The sequence below is a fragment of the Lagenorhynchus albirostris genome, chromosome 5 (genome assembly GCF_949774975.1).
Source record: "Lagenorhynchus albirostris chromosome 5, mLagAlb1.1, whole genome shotgun sequence".
In the NCBI taxonomy this organism is placed as follows: Eukaryota; Metazoa; Chordata; class Mammalia; order Artiodactyla; family Delphinidae; genus Lagenorhynchus; species Lagenorhynchus albirostris.
The window spans coordinates 33,198,283-33,221,365 of NC_083099.1; the positions used below are offsets into that span (position 1 = coordinate 33,198,283).

Here is a 23,083-nt window from a genome sequence, read left to right on the forward strand (position 1 = left end):
AAAAACAACAGAATACACATTTTTCTCAAGTGCTCATGGAACATTCTCCAGGATAGATCATATCTTGGGTCACAAATCAAGCCTTGGTAAATTTAAGAAAATTGAAATTGTATCAACTATCCTTTCTGACCACAGTGCTATGAGACTAGATATAAATTACAGGAAAAGACCTGTAAAAAATACAAACACATGGAGGCTAAACAATACACTACTTAATAATGAAGTGATCACTGAAGAAATCAAAGAGGAAGTTAAAAAATACCTAGAAACAAATGAAACTGGAGACACGACGACCCAAAACCTATGGGTTGCAGCAAAAGCAGTTCTAAGAGGGAAGTTTGTAGCAATACAATCCTACCATAAGAAACAGGAAATATCTCGAATAAACAACCTAATCTTGCACCTAAAGCAATTAGAGAAAGAAGAAGAAAAAACCCCAAAGTTAGCAGAAGGAAAGAAATCATAAACATGAGATCAGAAATAAATGAAAAAGAAATGAAGGAAACGATAGCAAAGATCAATAAAACTAAAATCTGGTTCTTTGAGAAGATAAACAAAATTGATAAAACATTAGCCAGACTCATCAAGACAAAAAGGGAGAAAACTCAAATCAATAGAATTAGAAATGAAAAAGGAGAAGTAACAACTGACACTGCAGAAATAAAAAAGATCATGAGAGATTACTACAAGCAACTCTATGCCAATCAAATGGACAACCTGGAAGAAATGGACAAATACTTAGAAAAGCACAACCTGCCAAGACTGAATCTGGAAGAAATAGAAAATATGAACAGACCAATCACAAGCACTGAAATTGAAACTGTGATTAAAAATCTTCCAACAAACAAAAGCCCAGGACCAGGTGGCTTCACAGGCGAATTCCATCAAACATTTAGCGAAGAGCTAACACTTATCCTTGTCAAACTCTTCCAAAATATAGCAGAGGGAGGAACACTCCCAAATTCATTCTACGAGGCCACCATTACCTTGATACCAAAACCAGGCAAGGATGTCACAAAGAAAGAAAACTACAGGCCAATATCACTGATGAACATAGATGCAAAAATCCTCAACAAAATACTAGCAAACAGAATCCAACAGCACATTAAAAAGATCATACACCATGATCAAGTGCGGTTTATACCAGGAATGCAAGGATTCTTCAATATACACAAATCAATCAACGTGATATATCATATTAACAAATTGAAGGAGAAAAACCATATGATCATCTCAATAGATGCAGAGAAAGCTTTTGACAAAATTCAACACCCATTTATGATAAAAACCCTGCAGAAAGTAGGCATAGAGCGAACTTTCCTCAACATAATAAAGGCCGTATATGACAAACCCACAGCCAACATCATGCTCAATGGTGAAAAACTGAAAGCATTTCCATTAAGATCAGGAACAAGACAAGGTTGCCCACTCTCACCATTATTATTCGACATAGTTTTGGAGGTTTTAGCCACAGCAATCAGAGATGAAAAGGAATCCAAATCAGAAAAGAAGAAGTAAAGCTGTCACTGTTTGCAGATGACATGATCCTATACATAGAGAATCTTAAAGATGCTACCAGAAAACTACCAGAACTAATCAATGAATTTGGTGAAGTAGCAGGACACAAAATTAATGCACAGAAATCTCTGGCATTCCTGTACACTAATGATGAAAAATCTGACAGTGAAATCAAGAAAACACTCCCATTTACCACTGCAACAAAAAGAATAAAATATTTAGGAATAAACCTACCTAAGGAGACAAAAGAACTGTATGCAGAAAATTATAAGACACTGATGAAAGAAATTAAAGATGATACAAATAGATGGAGAGATATACCATGTTGTTAGATTGGAAGAATCAACGTTGTGAAAAGGACTCTATTACCCAAAGCAATCTACAGATTCAATGCAATCCCTATCAAACTACCACTGGCATTTTGCACAGAACTAGAACAAAAAATTTCACAATTTGTATAGAAACACAAAAGACCCCGAATAGCTAAAGCAATATTGAGAACGAAAAATGAAGCTGGAGGAATCAGGCTCCCAGACGTCAGACTATACTACAAAGCTACAGTAATCAAGAGAGTATGGTACTGCCACAAAAACAGAAAGATAGAACAATGGAACAGGATAGAAAGCCCAGAAATAAACCCACGCACATATGGTCACCTTATCTTTGATAAAGGAGGCAGGAATGTACAGTGAAGAAAGGACAGCCTCTTCAATAAGTGGTGCTGGGAAAACTGGACAGCTACATGTAAAAGTATGAGATTAGATCACTCCCTAACACCATACACAAAAATAAGCTCAAAATGGATTAAAGACCTAAATGTAAGGCCAGACACTATCAAACTGTTAGAGGAAAACATAGGCAGAACACTCTCTGACATCAATCAGAGCAAGATCTTTTTTGATCCACCTCCTAGAGTAATGAAAATGAAAACAAAAATAAACAAATGGGGCCTATTGAAACTTCAAAGCTTTTTCACAGCAAAGGAAACCATAAACATGACCAAAAGACAATCCTCAGAATGTGAGAAAATATTTGCAAATGAAGCAACAGACAAAGGATTAATCTCCAAAATTTATAAGCAACTCATGCAGTTCAATAACAAATAAACAAACAACCCAATCCAAAAATGGGCAGAAGACCTAAATAGACATTTCTCCAAAGAAGATATTCAGACTGCCAACAAACACATGAAAGAATGCTCAACATCATTAATCATTAGAGAAATGCAAAACAAAACTACAATGAGATATCATCTCACACCAGTCAGAAAGGCCATCATCAAAAAATCTAGAAACAATAAATGCTGGAGAGGGTGTGGAGAAAAGGGAACACTCTTGCACTGCTGGTGGGAATGTGAATTGGTACAGCCACTATGGAGTACAGTATGGAGGTTGCTTTCAAAACTACAAATAGAACTACCATATGACCCAGCAATCCCACTATTGGGCATATACCCTGAGAAAACCAAAGTTCAAAAAGAGTCATGTACCAAAATGTTCATTGCAGCTCTATTTACAATAGCCCGGAGATGGAAACAACCTAAGTGTCCATTATCGGATGAATGGATAAAGAAGATGTGGCACATATATACAATGGAATATTACTCAGCCATAAAAAAAAACGAAGTTGAGGGCTTCCCTGGTGGTGCAGTGGTTGAGAGTCCGCCCGCTGATGCAGGGGACACGGGTTCGTGCCCCGATCCTGGAAGATTCCACATGCCGCAGAGCGGCTGGGCCCGTGAGCCATGGCCGCTGAGCCTGCGCATCCGGAGCCTGTGCTCTGCAACGGGAGAGGCCACAACAGTGAGAGGCCCGCATATCGGAAATAAAACAAAAGAAAACATATTGAGCTATTTGTAATGAGGTGGATGGACCTAGAGTCTGTCATACAGAGTGAAGTAAGTCAGAACGAGAAAGACAAATACCGTATGCTAACCCATATATATGGAATTTAAGGGGGAAAACATGTCATGAAGAACCTAGGGGTAAGACAGGAATAAAGACACAGACCTACTAGAGAATGGACTTGAGGATATGGGGAGGGGGAAGGGTGAGCTGTGACAAAGCGAGAGAGTGGAATGGACATATATACACTACCAAACGTAAAATAGATAGCTACTGGGAAGCAGCCGCATAGCACAGGGAGATCAGCTCGGTGCTTTGTGACCACCTGGAGGTGTGGGATAGGGAGGGTGGGAGGGAGGGAGATGCAAGAGGGAAGAGATATGGGAACATATGTATATGTATAACTGATTCACTTTGTTATAAAGCAGAAACTAGCACACCATTGTAAAGCAATTATACTCCAATAACAATATAAAAAAAAACTACAATGAGATATCATCTCACACCAGTCAGAATGGCCATCATCAAAAAATCTAGGAACAATAAATGCTGGAGAGGGTGTGGAGAAAAGGGAACACTCTTGCACTGTTGGTGGGAATGTAAATTGCTACAGATGCTATGGAGAACAGTATGGGCGTTCCTTAAGACACTAAAAATAGAACTACCATACGAGCTAGCAATCCCACTACCGGGCATATACCCTGAGAAAACCATAATTGAAAAAGAGTCATGTACCAAAATGTTCATTGCAGCTCTATTTACAATAGCCAGGACATGGAAGCAACCAAAGTGTCCATCAACAGATGAATGGATAAAGAAGATGTGGCACATATGTACAATGGAATATTACTCATCCATAAAAGGGAATGAAACTGAGTTATTTGTAGTGAGGTGGATGGACCTAGAGATCATCATACAGACTGAAGTAAGTCAGAAAGAGAAAAACAAATACTGTACGCTAACACATATGTATGGAATCTAAAAAAAAAAAAATTGGTCATGAAGAACCTAGGGGCCAGATGGGAATAAAGATGCAGACCTACTAGGGAATGGACTTGAGGATATGGGGTGGGGGAAGGGTAAGCTGGGACAAAGTGAGAGAGTGGCATGTACATATATACACTACCAAACATAAAATAGATAGCTAGTGGGAAGCAGCTGCATAGCACCGGGAGATCATCTCGGTGCTTTGTGACCACCTAGAGGGGTGGGATAGGGATGGTGGGAGGGATACACAAGAGGGAAGAGATGGGGAAGTATGTATATGTATAGCTGTTTCACTTTGTTATACAGCAGAAACTAACACACCGTTGTAAAGAAATTATACTCCAATAAAGATTTAAAATTTTTTTTAGTTAAAAAAAGCAAATGATAAGAACAGCCTATTCTATGTTAAAGAAAAATACAGTTAAGATTATTAGATAATAGAGTCTTAATAAATGAAGTGTCTTTTCATTAAAAAAATAAAAAGGAGAGACATTTCTGAGGGAAAACACGAAAACGATTTTGTTGGCCAGTTGAATGTGGAGGAAATGTACAGTAAAACTCCAGCATCAGCAAAACAAAATCTCCACTAGTTGAATCTGGTTCTTTACCCAACTGTATGCTAATTTCTAGCCCAGGAATAACAGGAAACACTATTTTAAAGGGCCAAATAAACTGTGCTTCTTCAGATTCAAGATGGATAAGAAAACACCAAATGACTTAATTTGAAAGAATTTTTGGATAGAAAATATCAGGTCATTTATAAATTACAGCAGTAAAAGAAATAGATGAAATGGATAGTTAAAACTACACAGAACAATGAAAGACACTTTATCAATACCAGTATTTGGAAGTGTTGGAATGATGGATGTATGGGCTTTACCAAGCAAACAGAGATGGCAGCCTTAAAAATGAGCTCTGCTTTTGTGAGGCTGGGTTAGAAATTTATTACTTTAATATACATTTTCAATTGATGCCAGAGTTTTAAATAATAACAGCATCATTGCACAAAATGTGGGTGTTTTTGTCCTGCAGTAAAACATCTGTTCTTAGTAATGTGATGTTATTTGAAATTGATATCCTAATTATGCAGATGTTCATTCCTGAATGAAATATAGCCAAAGGAGAAGCAGCCCAGCCAGACCTAATGCCTGGATATACCCTCCTTTTCAGATGCCTTATTTGGAGGTCTTGAGCTGCACTGGAATCTAAATAGCAAAATTTCAGTTGTTTAACATAACAAAAATTTCTTTGTTGTTCATACTACATGTCCATTGTGAGTTGTCAATCAGGGATTCAGGCTAATGGAGAAGCCCTCATCTTAGAAGTTGCCAGTTGTCATGCTAGAAGGAAAAGGAAGTGAGGTAACATGCACCCTGACTCAAAGTTTCTACGCCAAGAAATCATTGCCAGAGCAGGTCACTTAACTTCCAGTAAGTGGAAAATAAAATACTACCTTGTGCTCAGAGGACAGGGTGCTGGAACATCTATGAAATGAAACATTTGTGAAAAGTCTTAATGGACACCTAGTGCAGAATATGTCTCAAGTCTTCAAAGCATGACCACTGACCCCTACTTTGTATTTTTCTGAAAGATAGAGCTCACGAACTTACTGCAAAGAGTCCATTTTATCATTTCAATGAAATTCAAAAAAGTATGCAAGAAAGTCCATTTGTATCAATCTCTTATAGTCTTGAAGAAATTAATAATTCTCAAAGAGTATTCTAATATTAATAGTGAACATTAACTGCATGCTGACTACATGCTAGGCACATGTTCTAAGCACTCTGCACGTAAAACTAATTTTATAGTCATAACAACCTATGAAAAGGTCACAATTATTACTCCCACTTTACAGGTAAATAATCTGAGGCATAGGGAGATTATGTAATTTTTCCAAGGCCATACAGCTAGTAAGTGGCAAAGAAAAATACCAAACCAAGCAAATTACCCCCAGAGCTAGACTGCTTAATCACTTCTTATTTACACAATTAACAAATATCAACAAATAAAACTAAATACACATTCAATTGAAGGAACATTTCAGTAGCTGGGGGAACTAAGCCATATTATAATGATTTTATATTTCATTTTCATTGCATTCCAATACTCCATCAACATTCCAATATTTACATATTTTTAATAAACTAGATATTATGACTGAATTATTACATTATCTTTATCCATGTCATAAGTAGGAACTACATATTTTTAAAACATCCATGTTTTTCTCAAGGAACCATTTAATATTGCCAGCACCAAAAACGATTTGGTATTTTATGTGGAATTTTCCTTAAATTGATGCTAAGGGATCAGTGTAATGAATAATTGTTACTTCAACTACATGGAGCCACCTCTACCACTCCCCTGCTTTCTTCTGAAAATAGCCTCTTCTCCCTCTTCTTCCCTGTTTTATCAACATAGTAACCTCTGAACCAAACATCTTGTACAAAATGTACCGTGGCCATAGTTAGCTGGTCCAGGAGAAGATATCTGGGCCAATCACCTTCCAGAACGTGACCTAGCAAGCAGATTGGTTCCAGAGTGAGCATTTGATCCAAGCTGGGCCATTCCAAGTCCTTTGCCAGGATTTTGTAACTGAAATGAGGAGAGTCCATCTCTTCCCAGGTGACTGAAGCTTTAAATGAAAAGGTCAGGTAGGTCCTGTTGACCGCCATGTTTTCTTCCCATGCAAGCACAGCAAGCCAGCTGAAGGAGTGAGGAAGAGGGAAATGAGGTAGAAAAATAAAGACATCAACGTGAAAAATGTTAAGAGAGAGGCCTGCCCTTGAGATCTGTGAGACACCACAACATACTTGCTTCAACAACTATCACTTGGCTTTCTGTCATTTGCAACCAAAATAGTTTTAATTACTACAATCAACTTCTGAAATTCTTTATTCAACTGGTATATTGTTGAAAGATTGCAAAAGGGAACATGTGCAATCATGGCTGCTTATGATTCACCAAAGCAAATAAAATTATCAAACTTGAACAGAAGATTAAAGAGGGACTTCCCTGGTGGTGCAGTGGTTAAGAATCCTCCTCCCAATGCAGGGGACATGGGTTCGAGCCCTGGTCCGGGAAGATCCCACATGCCAAGGAACAACCAAGCCCACACGCCACAGCTACTGAGCCTGCGCTCTAGAGCCCGCGTGCCACAACTGCTGAAGCCCGCGTGCCTAGAGCCCGTGCTCTGCAACAAAGAGAAGCCACTGCAATGAGAAACCCGTGCACCACAACAAAGAGTAGCCCCCGCTCGTCACAACTAGAGAAAGCCCCCACACAGCAACGAAGACCCAACACAGCCCAATATAAATAAAATAAAATAAATAAATTTATTTTAAAAAAAATATTAAAGAGATTCCACAATTACTAATTACCCACATAATGCAACCACAAGAAAGAGGGTGAGTCCAGGTTTACTCTTACTTTTGCCTGTCCTAGCAAAGGAAAAAGAAACCAGAACCACATGATATCTACCAGTTACTCAGAAATGAGCAATAATAGGACAAAAATCACTTGAAGCATGCTATCAAGTGACTAGAACCCCAGCCTCAGCAACCCTAGAAGACAGCAAATTTTTAGGGATCCCCTCCCCCCAAACTCTCTTATAACATACCTGTTCCTTTGAGATTTTGATGGGATTCTATTTTCCTATTCCATTGGGCTGGTCCAATGTGTGTTCTTTCAAACACCACCGAGCAATTCTCAGCAGACACTGACTGGGTGTCCTACAATTTAACTCAATTCTGACACTATCTACCTGGACATAGTGTCAGATCCCCCAGGTTAAGGGCTTAGTCCTATGAGACTGCACCTCCCTCCCCTAACCTCAGGTGCCAATGGCAAGTCCAGGCTGTCACCTGGGCCTCTGGCCCACTAGATAAGAGGTTTCCATCACCCCCTCTTTGGGTTCAAGTAATTTGATCGATCAGTTCATAGGACTCAGAAATTTACTTATTTTACCAGTTTATTATAAAGGATATTTTAAAGGATACAGATGAACAGCCAGATGAAGAACATAGGCAAAGTACATGGGAAGGGGTTCAGGGCTTCCATGCTCTCTCTTGGGGGCACCACTATTCCAGCACTTCCATGTGTTTACCAATCAGGAAGCTCTCTGAACCCCATCCTTTAGGGTTTTTATGGGGACTTAATTACATAGGCATGGTTGGTTAAACCATTGGCCGTTGGTGATTGAATTCAATATCCAGTCCCCCTCCCCTCCCCAGAGGTGAGGATATGGGGGTGGGTAGTGGGACTGAAAGTTCCAGCCCTCTAATCACAAGATTGTTTCCCCTGGCAACAAGACCCCATCCTTAGGTCACCTAGGGGTTTTCCAAATGTCACATCATTAACATAACATAATTTTCTCTCTCTTCACTTAGTAAGTTCCAAGGGTTTTAGGAGCTCCATGCTAGGAATGGGATGAAGGCCAAATATATATTTATTATAAATCACAATATCACAGCAGAGAAACAATTTCCTTCTCAAGACATTGATTATGTAAATGTTTTTCAGGATTCCCCCTCCACAGTCATGAGGCTCTAGAATTTGGAATGGGCCTAGCTTTACTTAAGAAGGTGTTCTTCTAACCCCCTTTCCTTTTAACCCCTTAAACATCCTTCTATTAGCTATTTTGACAATGAATCCATTAGGAACTTCCAATTAAACAGGTTTCCAGTTTTAAATAAAAGAAAATCATATTCTCTATCACCAGTACCAATTCAGTCAATCCTTATTATTCATATTAATAGGAATAAAATGTGTATTATCCCAAGCAGCAGATAATTCCAATTTAACTTTTACAGTTAAGTGTGTTATCTGCTTTGTAGATTCTCTAAGATCTCTTCCCTACGATTATACTACAGGATCTTAAGTTATAAAAGAAGTATCAAGTTGGAAGGAACTTGAAGCCAGGAATAGAAAAGGAAATATGAGTTTTGACTATTAGTAAATGGGGGGGATGTGTACATCTTAATTTTAAATATAAAAGATTTTTGGATAACCCACTTATCTATCTCTTTGTGTGGAAAACCAAATAACTAATACAGCTGGCTTTGGAATGCAGTTTCACACTCTGGCATATGCATGCATACATACACATTCACCAAACTCTCAAATGCTTCTTCTCTATATGTTTGACTCTCTATTAGTAGGCTTTAATGAGAAAATACTAGCTCCTATTTTATAAAGAAGATATTATCTTAGCCTTGTTTCCCTCCCAAAGCAGAACCTGAGGCAAAAACTTCCTTGTAGGTAGGTTATTTTGGAATATGGTTCCTAGGGAACAAGACTGCAGGACAGGAAAAGCAAAACAGAAAGAAAGCAAAGCCTTCTGTTATTGACTTGGCCTTTACTATGAGCAGCCAGTACTTGATCCACCATGACCTTCCAAGGAGCCTTATTTCAGAAGTGTCCTGGGGATAAAAGATGAAACAGAGGGATATACCTGCTCTTCTCTCCCATTGGTCAAGGGTGGCTCAAGTAAGAGTTTATTCCTCTGAATTTTGGGGTTGTATATTTGTATGTACAGAGCAGTATCCCATGATGTGGTATCAGAGAAGTCATAGGGCAAGAAACTAGAGGTGCATGACCATGGCATGAGCCCAGAAGCCCTGCATGAAACAGATTAAAGTCTACAGGAACTAGCTGCAATAGAAGTAGCTCAAGTAAGAAGTAGACCTGACGAATTTTTTTAAGTAATGCACAAAGCTGTCCAACACAAATAAGGTCATAGGATTTGAAACCAAGAGGCAACTTTCAGAAATGCTTCTTTTGTCAAAATGCTATACATCTGCTCATGAACATGCTCCCAACATCTTGCGTCAACTAAAGAGGAAAGGAGAGTTTCCTCTGTATGGTCCCTGTCACCAGAGAGAAATGTAGTGATTTTATCTAGCACAAACTTTCAGCAAGGAAGACAGATGGCATATTCCTGAAGCATGATTTGATTGTTTGATGGGGAGATAAAAGACAGAGTATCATGAATTCAACAAATACAAGATCATGCATGGCTAAAAATATTCAGCAACAAACTAAACAAAAATGAGAAAGCTCTTGAGTAATCATTATTTTTCATGAAGAATAATCAAGAGTCTCTAGGATAAACCATTCTCAAGGCTCAAAAGCAGCAAGACTCCCTGAGGTTCAGCTTAAAATGATCTATTGGTATTATATTTACAGTGGACATCCCATAAGAGAGGTGCAAAATTAGACAAGATACTCTGTACAAAAATGGGAATTTCTCTTAATAAGGTAAAATTCACTTAAGACGTCCATGTACCAACTAAAGATATGACAAAAAGCAAGGTAAAAAAATGAAGTCTGCATTTATTCATTTGATCCTTGCTAGTCTTGAAATAAGCCATGACTATCTGAGTAAGACCCTAAAGGAAATTAAAGTATGGAGTTTAGGAAAACAAGGTAGCTGGCAGACTGAAAAGAAAAGATTGTCTTTCCTTTAGGGTTTCTATGGGAATTGGAGGTTAAACTCAGTTTATTTTGCAGCAGGCAAATATTTTATATATAGTATTCCACAGAATGGAAGAAGCTCCCTTTGTCAGTCAACCAACTTGAACCAAGAAGGTTGACACCAGGGCTGTTCACACCCCTTACCACACACTGGAGGCTGCTGGACTCTCCTCCAAGTGAGTCAGCAAATGCCAAAAATGTCAGGACAGTAGGCAGAATTTCCAAGGAGGAAGTGCTTTATAAATGCTAATGTAATTATCTTGAAAATTGTGAACCTAAGTTTTTTTTATTCTCCCCATAAATCATGTTTGCCATTAAGGCCAAGCCACGAGACTTAATGCCTTAATGAAGGAGGCAGGGCCATGTAGAACAAAGATGTCTACAGAAGAGAAGAAGGAAGTAACTTAGAGGAAATCCCCACCAGAAAGAAAGGGCAGGTCATATACTATCTGGAGGGGAAAAGCAGACTGGGGGCAGGGGAGAGTGTAGGAGGAAGAATTTGTCTGGTCCCTAAGGGCCCAAGCTCTCCTGTCTCACTGATCCTTAGCTCAGGCAGTGGGGACAGACAGTGAAAGGATAGAAACCTAAGATAAATAAAGAGGAGGCAGTAAAAAAGTGATTCAGACAGGCCTGTAGGCCAATGTGAGGACCCAAAAATGTAGCTGAGGGTAAGGACTCTCAATTCTGCATCGTACTTCCATGGAAAGGTAACTCTATAATAGAGGCTGGGCCAGGGGTTGGACATCCTGGGCAGGGCTACTAGATGGGACTTAGCCAAGACCTGAGGACCTGCCAAGCCTAGGAAAACCTGGGAAAAATGAAGTCAGATGCAGTCCTAGCCATAAACTTCTGCAGCAAAGTCAGCATGGTATCCAGGGTCCAGGAAGAGCATAAATCTCTCTCCTCTCTTCTGCCATGAAGACAAATGAGCTACCCTCATGTCTAGATACCATGTTGGCTGAGAAAAAAAAAAACTCTATGAACTTGAGTTTGGGGGAAAAACAAAGCAAAACAAAAAACAATATATATACACACACACACACATAGATATGTATAAATTCCAAAAATGAGACTATTACCATTAATTGGCATGCTTAAGTTCCCTTGTCAGCCTCCAGCAAGATGTAGACTTGACAGCAAAATGAAATAAATTATAGAAAATAATACTATAGCATTTGCACATCTGACTTGTGTCATTCATGACCAATTAGATTATGCTGAGGTAATAACCCCACATCTCAGTAGTTTAACACAATTATTTCTTTGCTCATGCAACATGTCCATTTTACATCAGTGGGGTTATGGGTGGGGCATCTCTTGTCCACATTGCCATCATTCCAGAACCAGAATAGTGAAGGCTCCATCATCTGGAATATTTCAGGTTCTGCAGGCAGAGGTAAGAGAGAAGTGGAGGGTCTTACACAGCAGTAATTAGATACTTTGGTTCACATGACCTGTGCCCATAGCCCACAGGTCAGACTAGTTACATGGCCCCATCCAAATAGAAGATAGATGTACAAGAGTAGCTTCTGTGGGCCAAGAAGAGAGGCGAACAGGATAGGGTGAGCATTAGAAGTCTCGACCACATAAGGCAGAGACTTATCCTACTACATAAATTATTTTTTTGAAAGATTAAATTACCCAAATTTCATGTTATCTCCCAGAAGGCAAAATGGAAGTACCCCACGCACCCAGGTCACCTTTTCTTTCTCAAATTTATCTCAGAACTGGTCTGGGCTTCTTCATCCTTAATCCAATCTCCCACTGCTACCATCCTTACAAATCCTTTCCACGGTGCCTGCATGAAATTACCCATTCCTGGGAAACTAACTTCTCTATTCTTGGTTCCCTCACTTTCCCTTGACTTCCAAACACTTCCTGGCCTTTACCAAGTCCACCTGGACCCTGCAATGCTCTCATAGCACCCACTATTCCCCTGTATGCCTCTGCTTCTGAAGCACCCATGCAGCCAAACCCCAACATTTGTAGGACTTTCATAGCCCAACATCCTGCGGTCCCAATAGTCAAAGGTTAATTAAAATAGAACTAATCAATAAAGTTCAGTCTCAGCTGTCTGATACTTTGAAAACTGCAAAACTCTGGTCCATTTAAACTGTATTAAGATTTGAAATCAATTCTAATATTTTATGACCTAAGTGCTTTTTATTTTTTAAAAAGCTTTCTTCCTGGGCTTCCCTGGTGGCGCGGTGGTTGGGAGTTCGCCTGCCGGTGCAGGGGACGCGGGTTCGTGCCCCAGTCCGGGAGGATCCCACGTGCCGCGGAGTGGCTGGGCCCGTGAGCCATGGCTGCTGAGCCTGCGCGTCCAGAGCCTGTGCTCCGCAACGGGAGAGGCCACAACAGTGAGAGGCCCGCGTACCGCAAAAAAAAAAAAAAAAGCTTTCTTCCTGCTTTGTGTCACCTTGCTCATGAGTGCTGATGGGGAGCCTAGAACTTCCTCTGATTGGACCATATATGAGCAAGCCAGAAAACGTCACCCTGATGTTTGTCCCCATAGCATACACACTGCTTGGAAATCTGAAATCATCCCAAATAACTCGCCAAATTTGCCCACATATTTGCATTCGCTTTACCATGAGCTTCCGTAACACCAAGGATTTCTTTCATTTCCCTCCCAGTCTTTATCTAGAGGTTGTGAATCTTTCTAATCTACCCTCTAACCTGGACAAAGACAATAATTTCTTCTAAAAATTGGTCCATGGTGCTGACTTAGTATGTGGGGAAAGAAGAGCTTTGCCCCAGATTTAAATCTTCAGAGGTAAAGGGTATGATTTAGCCTGATTCTTTTTGCACATGTCTGGAGGGAAATTGGTGGAAGTTAAGAACAGAGTGGATCAGGGAATTCAATGCCCTCTTGTCAGGGAGGGGAACAGCTTCATAGGAAAGCTTCTCTCTTATATGGGTGATGTCTGCAAACTCCCAAGGGCCTTCAGTAATTGTTTGCATCTTCACCATATGTCACTTCCTTGTGCCCTTCTGAGAAGTCATCCAGCAAACTGTACAAATACTGCCTTAACGAGACTGTGAACCTGAGATACAGATACAGACCTTTTCCTGAAGCAACATTTTCATGGTCTGCAAAGTAGGAAGGAAAAAAAAGCATTCCTAAAATTAGTGACGGAAGTCCTTACCTCAACCTTCAATCTCTTCTCAGAGGTGTTTATCTCTTCTCTACTTCCCTTCTCAAAAACTCTTTGAATTTAATAGCTTATGTTCCTGATAGTCACTAAATCTTTAGCAGATTGTATTTTCTCAAAGATGGATGCGCACCAATTTATATATCCCATTCCATATGCTCCTCTTGCAATGTGATTGACACTCTCCCCACTGAGAGGCAGGACCTGTATTCCTTGATCTGAACCTGGGTGAGCTTGAGACTGCCCCTACAAAGAGACTATGGCAGAAGTGAAGCATGTGACTTCTGAGGTTAAGCCAGACAAAGGAGACAGCGTCCACCTGGCTCTCTATTTCAGGAAACTCACCCCTGGAACCCAGCCACTATGCTGCAAATAAGTCCAAACTAGTCCATGCAGAGAGACCACATGGAGAAGCCCAAATGCAGAGAAACTGTGGCCCCAAATGGCACCTAGTACCAGCTGCTAGTTGAGTGCACGAGCCTTCAGATGATTCCTGCTCCCAGCTTCACATCTTCTACCTGATGCCCCAGGCATCAGGGAAGAGGAAGCCAGCCCTGCTGTGCCCTGTCCAAATTTGTTACCCACAGAATTTGAGAGCATAATAAATGTCTGCTTTATTCCACTCAGTTTTCGGGTAATTTGTTTTGCAGCCATAGTAACTGTAACAAAACCTTTCCTGATATTTTATCTTTCATTTCATCTTTAGATTACTCAGAGTGACTTTTGCAAACAATCTAAAAATTATATAACATCCAGAGTAGTGAAAGGATTATTTCTGCCCATCCACATTTCAATGAAATAAGATTTTGTTCCTCCATTTGGAAAACGAAGGCAATTCTCAAGGTCATGGATGAAAACAAAACAGCTGGAATGTTTCCTATCTTTATTTCTTATAGGAAGACAATGTTTTTTAAACTAAAACTCTGTTTTAGTTTGATAAGGCCCTTGAGCCCACAGAAAATATAGTAGTTATTTTTGTGCCTCCTTGGCTTCCTTTAATTTCCAAAGAGTTGAAAACAGTGGAGAGCAGTTTCAAAAAGAGACCAATAGGGCTTCCCTGGTGGCGCAGTTGTTAAGAGTCCGCCTGCAGATGAAGGGGATGCGGGTTCGTGCCCCGGTCCGGGAAGATCCCACATGCCGCGGAACAGCTGGGCCCGTGAGCCACGGCCGCTGAGCCTGCGCGTCCGGAGTCTGTGCTCTGCAATGGGAGAGGCCACAACAGTGAAAGGCTCGCGCACCGCAAAAAAAAAAAAAAAAAGAGACCAATAGTAACTTCAGGGCCCATTAATCTGAGAGGGAACCAGAGCAAGTGGCCTGCAGGGCTGGTTTTCATAAAGATAAAATTAGTAAGAACCTCTTTAGTAAGGAAAAGGGTGGGTGAGGAATACGTGAGAAATGTCATGAAAATATTAAATAGTAATAAGGCATAAAACCTTTCCAATAACCTTTCTGTAATTGAGAGACAGTTTTCATTTTAACTCACATTTTCATCAAAGTTACAAGGAAATTCAAACTGAACTTCTTTTTTCTGTCTACACTCCCTCACCCTCCAGTAACTCATCTAGCCTCTAGCTTTGAATCTTTCCTCTTTTCTCACAAGTCCCAAATTTGTATCTTCAGCCCAGATCTTGTCCCTACACTCTAGACTCATATCCATCTGCTACCCAGCATCTCCACTTGATGTCTAACAGGCATCTCAAGTTCAACTTCTCCAAAAAACAGACTTCTGATATCCCTCCCCAAACCTGTTCCTCTCCCGGCCTTCTCCACTTTAGGTGATAGAAATTCTACCCTTCCAACGGCTCAGGACAAAAACCTTGACATCACCTTGACCTCACTTTCACAAACCACAGCCAACCCATCAGCAAATCCTGATGGCTCTAGCCTCAAATCATATCCGGAATCTAACCATTCTCATGACCTCCACCACTGCTAATTCCATCCAAGCCAACATCATCTCTCATCTGGATTGTTGCCACAGCCTCCTAACAGGTCTCCCTGCCTCCATCCTTTCTTTCCTGTGGTATGTTCTCACCCCAGGAACCATAATAATCCTTTAAGAACATAAGTCAAATCATGTGCTTCCTCAGATTGGAATCATCTACTGACTTTGCATCTCATTCAGAATAAATGCCCCAATCCTTAAAATGTCAAATAAGACCCATCATGACTGGCACCCTATTACTTCTCTCTTACCCCTCTGCCCCTGGCTCACTCTGCTCCAGGCTCACTGGCTTCCTGACTGTTCCTAGAAGATACCAAGTACCCTCCTGCCATGGTGCTTTTGGACTTGCTCTTCCCTTTTCCAGGAACACCCCAAACTCCAACCCCACCCCATATCTGTGTGGCTCATTTCGCACCTCCTTCACCTTATCAACAAAGAGGTCCCTCACCACCCTATTTAGAACAACAAATACCATGCCCTCCAGGTTCCTCTTCCCAATTTTATTTTTCTTCAAAGACCTTATTACTCCTCAACATTAAATAAGTAAATAAACAGACATGTTTGTTCATTCACTTACTGCCCATGTTCCCCATTTAGAATGTAAGTTCCATTAGAGCAAGGTTTTTTTTTTTTAGTCTATTTTGCATATGGCTGAACTTCCAGTGCCCAGAGTAGTTTCTGGCATATAATTGTCACATAAATGGTCAGAATAACATACACCTGTCGATGAATGAATAAACAAACAAAGGAACAATTAGACCATAGTTGATTCACAGCCAAGCACCACCTGTGCTGAAGGCAGAAGACACATGGAGGGCTTTAGAGAATGCCCACATCTGCCTGGCCAGCTCCTGGGTACACAAGTTGCTCTGGAAATTCTCCTGAGTGCAACGTGATGGCAGTTAGACTTGAGGGTCTTGGGTCACTCTTGTCTTCACCCCAGGGGACACAGCATTGCTCCATGAAAAGCATAAGCTTTAGTACCCAGAGACTGGTGTTAAAGCCCACGAACTGTTTGGATGATTCTGGACAAGTTACTTAATCACATTGAGTCTTGGTTTCCTTATCTGTAAAACAAAAACAATATCAGTTATTTTTCATAACAGATGCAATAAAGATTAAATGAGGTAACATATGGAAACAATGATCTGTAAATTATAAAGGGGTAAGGGGTAAATAAAAATAAAGGTTGTAATTATATAAGAAAACAACCTGGATTTGAGCCTACTTAGTAATTAAAGCAGAGTCACATATCCAGTGTAATTGATGGGTACCTGATTAGTCACATAAATGGCCAAAATGACTGGTTGGTTATTGCTGTGAGACTTAACTGGCCTAAAAAGGGAGGCAACTGGGAAATTTTTTAGTACCCACAAGTGGTGGGTACTCTACATTCATTATTTCATTTTATCCTAATAAAAATTCATGAGAGGTAAGTATTACAGAAGTCACATTAAAGTGATAAGTGAGGTTCAGAGAGTTTAAGTAACTTGCCAAAACTCCCTTGGTCAGGTAACTAGGAATTACAAGGCCATTTCCAAATCACCAAGTCATGTTCTTGGACTTTAAAAATTAAAACTCCCTACCAGTGATTTTTAAATGTGTTAAAGACAGGTTGTCCATATAAAATGTAGATGAAAGGGATATTACAGAAGAATATGAAATATTTCATCAAAATTCATAGAAAATGAGAAAAGCCTGATACAAAAGGATACATACTCTTTGATTCCATTGAGATGAAATTCTAGAACAGACAAAAGCTGTGGTGATAAAATCAAAATAGTGATTAATTCATGTGTGTTGGGTGTGGGGGGCAGGGATTGATTGGGAAGGGGCTATGGGAACTTAATAGGGAGACAGAAATCTCTTTCACCTTGATAATGGGTTATATGGTGTATATATTTGTCAAAACTCATCAAACTGTATACTTAAGACCTGTGCATTTCACCGGACATAAATTGTTGTCTTAGTGTGTTCTGGCTTCTTTAATACTGGTAGCTTATAAACTACTGAAATTTATTTCTCACGTTTCTGAAGGCTGGAAGTCCACAGTGCTAGCATAGTCGAGTTCTGATGAAGGTCTGCTTATGGGCGGCCGACTTCTGGTTATGTCCTCACATGGTGGAAGGGGCAAGGGAGCTCTCTCTGGGGTCTCTTTTATAAGGGTATTAATCTCATTCATAAGGGCTCTATGAATTTGAGGGGGGATACAAAATCATTCAGACCATAGCAATTGAATTTTTAAGGTTTAAAGTCATGGAAAATTGATTTTTTTAGGCTTGGAACCCGAGTGAAAGGTAAAGGCACTGTTTTAAGGACTTTTATTAAACCTCAGGAAAATCCAGTGATGTAGTTTGGAAATCTAACTCATCTCCAAGATGAAGAAGTTGAAACAATATACAGTAATTTTTATGGTCCACACAGTCAAGAGGGGTGGAGCTAGGATTCAAACCCTAGTGGGATGTAATTAACCCCCCACTACAGCTGTCTCTGAAGACGGCTTGTTATGACAACAATGAAGCTGGAAAAGGGAAGTTTGGGTTCATTTTTTCCAAATATATACCAAGTCTTTAGCCTCAGCATCATGTGGATAAACAGAATACATGAATACTTAGTAGCCAGTCCAGACCTTATTCAAAGAGGTGCCTTAGTAGGAAATTACAAGGAAAAATGATAATCTGTGACCCATAGGGATAGAAATGATTAGATTGTGTCTCTTATACTACAATACATCTTATTTGTTTCTTCATATTTTACCTTACTTAAAAATTTTAAAAAACATTTAATCCTATCTTCATAGGAATAAATAAGGTAAGCATATGGTTTTGAGTTGTAACAAAGAATGAACATTATATTGAATAGCCACCATAACCAAGATTAAAATCATTTCAAATGAACCCCATTTAAAACTAATGTGGAAGCTTTAGCCACATTGTATCATGTGGCCTATTTTCAATACACCTCCCTTTGTACAATAGCTTTAACGTGGGAGAAGAGGCAAGAATAAAAATGTCTCAGAATAGATAGGAGCCTTATGGAACATTATTCCCCTAAAGTCCCTTCCTTTAATGACTGAATTCACTACATCTTCCTTAGAAAGGCAAAATGGTAGGTAATTTCAATTCAAACAACCATGCAGAACATAGCCAACTTAGCAGTCACAAAAAAGAATTCAGAGGAAGCAGGGAAGATATTAACCACCATAACAAAACAACAGAAGATAAATAATAGAATCTCGCTTACCACACAGGTCTCTCACTATAGGGAATAAAACTTCCTTGATATTTTTCTCAAATGAGACATTAAACAGAAAGGCCTTGGAAGAGAGAAGCATTTATTTGGGTGAAAGAAACATAAAATAGTTACATGATATAAATAATGGTAATACTAAAGAACATAACTGGCTCATGCAAGCAAAAACTTTTGCAAAACCTCTAAACTACAGTGCAGAGGAGTTCAGGTTTGTTACAGGAGGCCTTAAAACAGTGCTGTCCACTAGAACTTTCTGTGATGGTAGAAATGTTCTTTACCTGTTCTGTCCAATGTGGTAGCTGCAAGCCACATGTGGCTAGTTGAGCACTTAAAATGTGGCTAGTGTGACTGAGGAACTGAAGTTTTAATTTTATTTAAGTTTAATTAATTTACATTTAAATAACCAAATGTGGCTAATGGTCATTGTATTGGACAGTATAGCATGGTTTCAAAGAAATAAACATTTGAGACTAAACCCCATCAGGGGTTTCAAAGAAATCCCTGATGACTCTGTCATTTCCCAAACTGACTTTTGAACGTTAATCAGTCTGTATGGTTTAAAGAGTTCAATTTGTTGTAGACACCTGCTGTTCCCAGGGGTGAAACTTATAGCCATGTCTGATGAAGGTTTGCCTCATAGTAATGAAATGGATTGTGACATTCAGAAACACTCTCACTCCTCACCTTGGCCCATGAGATTCCCAGAGTATGGCCTTACACAGAGTTGATGTAGTCCTTTACCTGATTCTTAGATTCTAAACCAAGAAAATAAAAAGGTCTCTGATGGGTTTCTTGGGAAGAAAATAAAATTGGTCTGACAGCCTGGCCTCTCTTCAGCAAGAGCTTGTTGCTGTTCTTAATAGATTTCTTCCATGTGGCCAGCTCTGCCACATGCTATAATGCTATAGCATTATAATCCTCTAACTTTCTATCCTCTACCAAATAAATTTAGTCCTTGGTAGAAACCACCCATGGAGTCTATGTGGTGAAATTCACTTCAACTAACCAAAGCATTAAGCTTTTGTTATGAAGATCACAAATTTAGCTAAAGATGGAATGCAGATTTCATTTAATCAACTGATAATAACTGCCTGGAGCAGTTATTAATAATAAATTAATAATATCCCTAATCTTACATATAGAAAACCCTTAAGACTTCACCAAGAAACTATTAGAACTAATAAATGAAAATCAACATACAGAACATACAGAAGTCAGTTCCATTTCTATACACTAACAAAGAACTATCTGAAAGAGAAATAAGGAAAATCACATTTACAAGAGCATCTAACAATAAAATACTTAAGAATAAATTTAACCAAGGAGGTGAAAACTCTGTACTCCTAAAGTTATAACACACTGATGAAAGAAATTGATGAAGAGGCAAGTAAATGGAAAAATACCCTATGCCCATACATCAGAATAATAATATTATTAAATATTATTATTAATAAAATGTCCACACTACCCAAAGACATCTATAGATTCAATGCAATCCCTATCAAAATTCCAATGACATTTTTCACAGAAATAGATACTTCAATCCTAAAATTTGTGTGGAACCACAAAAGTCCCCCAGTAGCCAAAACAATCATGAGAAAGAAGAACACAGCTGAAGGCATTACATTTTCTGTTTCAAACTATATTACAAAACTATGGTAATAAGAACAGTAAGTTAGTGGCATAAAAACAGACACCCAGACGAATCAAACAGAATCAAGAGTCCAGAAATAAACCCACACATATACCATCAACTAATATTTGACAAACCAAGAATATTCAATGGGGAAATTATATTCATATGGAGAAGAATGAATTTGGATTTGTATCTTACACAAATCAGAAATATTAACTCAAAATGGATTAAAAACTTACATAAACTTACCTGAAACCATAAAACTCCTGGAAGAAAACATAAGAAAAGCCTCCTTGGCATTGGCCCTGGCAATGATTTTTTGGATATGACACAAAAACCACAAGTAACAAAAGCAATAAACAACAAGTGGGACTACATCAAACTATAAAAAGCTTCTGCACAGCAAAGGAAACAATCAACAAATTGAAAGGGCAACCTACAGAATGGGAGAAAATATTTGTAAGCCTCTGAGAAGGGGTTAATATCATAATTACATGAGGAACCCATACAATTCAACAGCAATGAGACAAATAATCTGATTTTAAAATGGACAAAGACTTGAATAGACATTTTTCCAAACAAGACACACTAACGGCTAGCAGGTATATAAAAATGTACTCAACATCACTAATCACAGGGAAATGTAAATCAAAACCACAAAGAGATATCACCTCACAATTGTTAGATTGGTTATCATCAAAAAGCCAAGAGATAACAAGTGCTGTTGAGGATAAGGAGAAATCACTGTGCACTGCTCATAGGAATGTAAACTGGTACAGTTACTACAAAAAAAGTATGAAGTTTCCTCAAAAAATTAAAAATATAACTACTGTATGATCCAGAAATCTGACTTCTGGGTATATATTGGAAGGAAAAGAAATCACTATCTTGAAGAGATATCTTCAATCCTATGTTCATTGCAGCTTTAATTATAGCCAAGAAATGGAAACTACCTGTCTGTCAATGGATAGATAGATGCATAAAGAAAATGTTCTGTGTGTATATATATATGCGATGGAATATTATTCAGTCATAAAAGAAGGAAACCTTGACGTTTGCTGTAATGTGAATAACACTTGAGATCATTATGCTAAATAAAATAAGTCTAACAGAGAAAAACAAATACTGTATGATCCTTATACAGTATCCTTATAAATACTTATATGTGGAATCTAAAAAAGCTGAACTCATAGAAAAAGTAGATTGATGGTTGCTAGGAGTTGGGGGGTGGGGGAAATGGGGGTATATTGGTCAAAAGGTGTAAACTTTCAGTTACATGGTAAATAAGTTCTGGGGGGTTAATGTACAGCATGGTGATTACAGTTAACAATATTGTATACTTGAAAAAAACAATAATGTCCTGAGGTGCCTTGAAGTGCACTTAGGTTTAGTGGAAAATCATGCTGTAATCATTTAGTAATATTTTCCATGGGCTCACAAATGGGGACTTGTGGCTTCTGAGCTATCTGCCACCCCTATGTGAGCCAATGTAGTGATACACAGTTGAGGAAAACATAATCTAAACACATTTGCCACTAAATATCCAACAAGAGAGCATTATAGATATAACAGAGCACAGAGATAATATAGATCAATTGCAACGGGAACAATTGTGGCTGGCATCATGGAAGAGGTGGCATTTGAGCTGGATTTTGAAAGATGCATGGATTGTAGAGTGATAATGTGGAGGCATTACTGACAATAACAGACACAGGGATGCACAGCATGTCAGAGGAAGGGCAGATGTGTGACAAAGGTAGAAGGAGGTACACTGAAAGATACTGCTGAAAAGACAACATGGAGCCAAATCCATAAAGGCTTTGGATGTCATGCTACAGAACTTTTTTAAAAAATAAATTTATTTATTACTTACTTACTTATTTATTTTTGGCTGTGTTGGGTCTTCGTTGCTGTGCACAGGCTTTCTCTAGTTGCGACGAGTGGGGACTACTCTTTATTGCAGTGCGTGGGCTTCTCATTACGGTGGCTTCCCTTGTTGTGGAGCACGGGCTCTAGGCATGCAGACTTCAGCAGTTGCAGCACATGGGCTCAGTAGTTGTGGCTCACAGGCTCTAGAGTGCAGACTCAGTAGTTGTGGGGCACAGGCTTAGTTGCTCTGCAGCATGTGGGATCTTCCCGACCCAGGGCTCAAACCCATGTCACTGCATTAGAAGGTGGATTCTTATCCACTGTTCCACCAGGGAAGTCCCAGAACTTGTTTTGTAGTGATAGGTAACCAGCAAAAAATTTTGAGCAAAGCTGTAGCATGGTC

At 39.2% G+C, this 23,083-nt stretch overlaps 1 long non-coding RNA gene across 1 annotated transcript; it reads right to left on the minus strand.

Annotated features, from left to right (window-relative positions):
- Window positions 1-15,412: 15,412 nt before the first annotated feature.
- On the minus strand, window positions 15,413-23,083 carry LOC132520440 (uncharacterized). Its single transcript, XR_009540548.1, has 2 exons — window positions 22,685-23,083; window positions 15,413-16,990 (listed from the first exon to the last, which is right to left on the minus strand). It is a non-coding gene; the product is annotated as an uncharacterized LOC132520440 (long non-coding RNA).